The following is a 2,500-nucleotide window of genomic DNA, read 5'->3' as shown; positions in this document are numbered from 1 at the left end:
TAAGCCTCCTGGAAAAAAAAAAAAAAAAAAAAAATGTTATGGGTGCTTTGATTAACACCCTGTCCTGCTCACGTATAGGAGAGATTTTATTCTTTCATATTTCTTTATCGCTTTTAGAGAATCAAAGATAGTGAGCGAGTGAATGAGCGAATGAGCAATTGAGTGAGCGTGAGTGAATGAACGAGTGCGTGAGTGAGTGAGCGTGAGCAAGTGAGAGTAAGAGTGATTGAGAGTGTATGAGCGAGAGAGTGAGTGTGACAAACTGAGAAATCGTTTAAGAACTTTTTAATCCGTCAACGTTATCCTTACTCTCTCCTTCCTCTTGTTTCTCTCCCCAAAATGTTTCTCATATAAATTCAGAATTATGTACGAGGGAGAGAAAATAAGGAAATATAAATAAGAATATTCCGAAAACGATTTTCAATTCTGTCTCGTTTCTTCTCTCTTTCTTTCGGTTTCAAGTAATGCACAAAATTCTTCTTCTGACGTATTACCCTCAATTCCCACAACATTCAGGACATTCAAAGGAGAAACTAAAAGGAAAACTCAAGAAAGCGAGACAAGAAAGCAAGTGGAATAAGATGAATTTGCTGATCTCTGTCCAGCAGTGAAGCAGTTAATAGTAGTAAAACTATTTCTAACACGGAAAACTGATCATAAACACGCAGATATTTTCCGTTATTATTGGATATATTCTGTCTCTTTACTCTCAGTTACACACTCTTTCTATATTTCTTGTTTATCATTCGTACGTGATTTTTTATATCTCTGAATCATTAGTTTTTGTTATTATTATTTTTTTTTTTTTTTCTTTTTAATAGACATAACTGCGCGTTTCTATATTTTTTTCAGTCACTACAGAAAATCAAGCTGCAAATCAAAGGGAAACTTAAAGAGATCCGAATGGTTTATGACAGTTTGATGGTTAACGGAAAAAAAACACTACATCCTCATTTTATTTCCAGAAATAGTTTACACAAAAAATACATGTGAACACTTACCGAGTATATCGATACAACCATGTGACCAAGTGAACACATTAAGGGAAAAAAAGACTCATTAAAATGTATACTGAATCTTCTCTTGAGTATAAGTATAGTCAAATATTATTTGTACCTTCTTTTTGATTTTTAGTTTGAGGGAGCTTCCATGGGAAACAAAATCACCTAATCTTAGGTAGAAAAACAGTCATGGTCCGAAAGTGATAGATGAAATAGCGAAATTCAGAAGTGACAGTGATAACGTTATTTTATATGTATGACTGGATATGGATGTTATGTAAACCGCTTAGTCACAGATACATGTATCACATTTTCCCTCTTATTTTAACACGACATTATTATTATCAATTTGTTATTTACATATATACTTTTTTCACTCTCGCGTTCCAATCAGACAAATACAATTGTACTTACTATCAACATCTCCCAGATACAAACTGGATACACAGACAAAGTACATTTAAACGTATACTATTTAAGTCTATTACAATTAGATTTGGAATTGTATGGAATGTTAGGTCACAAACCCAATATTGAGCACTTGCCATGAACCTAGATCCTTGGCACGAGATTAGAAAAAAGAAGAAGAGTAATAGTAAGAATTGTGGTACTGCTATATTTACATGCTTATAAACCGTCCTAGGTAAGAGCATTAGACTCTGTGACCTGCTTATATTCTAGGTAATTGATGCCCTTTCTAAAAGCCACTTTCCATGCTAGAATCACTACTCATCAAGAGCATAATGCTTATCCCTATAAGCATCTCGTATTTATATGTTCTTTCTCAGTGTGGGCATACCTTCAGAAGTTTTACTTTCCTGTTGACAATTGTATTTGCACATGTAATTGTCACTAGTATGATCATTGTGTTGAACTTAACGTAAGGTCTTCAGTCCAAATTTTGCAAATAATTTTCCTAAAAAAAATAGTGATTTTTTATAATGGGTGTAATCTTTTTCTCTGGGGAAAAGTTTCCCTTACAACTAAACAAAAGTATTTTATAGGATAGCATATTACGTTAATATTATCTGCATAACAGTACTGATATACCAATGATGTGCGTCGTCACAGATCTGCATTATGCAAGCTAATCTTATTTTCGAAAGGTTTGATAAATATCAATATTTAATATACAACAATAGCAGCAATTCTGATATTTTCATTGGAAGTGATAACCTCACTGCCGATCTATTTTATTTATTTTGTTTGTTTGTTTAATATAACACATGTATAATAAGGTATCTGGAGCACTTGCAAGTCTCCCTCTTGCTTCCCATGACCCACTTAGATGTTAGCCGCAAACATGTCACAGTACTTGGAAAAATATACAATTTACCTTCCAATGTCTTGTCATACAAAAACGAAATTTTAATATGACGGAAAATTAATACATAAAGACTAAATGATTTGATACCATGTACTATATGGTAATATAAACATGAAATTTCATAAAAGAAAGCACACAGACGGGGTCAACAGACTGTACTCTTCGGAAAGTG

General features: G+C 33.1%; 1 protein-coding gene across 1 annotated transcript in view; it reads right to left on the bottom strand.

Annotated features, from left to right (window-relative positions):
- Positions 1-942: 942 nt before the first annotated feature.
- Positions 943-2,500, bottom strand: part of LOC125026248 (G-protein coupled receptor GRL101-like) — a 417,698-nt gene continuing 416,140 nt past the window's right edge. Inside the window, 1 exon segment of the mRNA XM_047614550.1 lies at positions 943-2,500. This exon segment is cut by the window's right edge and continues 1,067 nt beyond it. The gene's annotated coding sequence lies outside the window, so the exon portion shown is untranslated.

The sequence above is a fragment of the Penaeus chinensis genome, chromosome 6 (assembly GCF_019202785.1).
Source record: "Penaeus chinensis breed Huanghai No. 1 chromosome 6, ASM1920278v2, whole genome shotgun sequence".
Taxonomy (NCBI): domain Eukaryota; kingdom Metazoa; phylum Arthropoda; class Malacostraca; order Decapoda; family Penaeidae; genus Penaeus; species Penaeus chinensis.
Note: the sequence above shows the minus strand (reverse complement) of the source record. Positions and strands in the feature narration are given on the sequence as shown.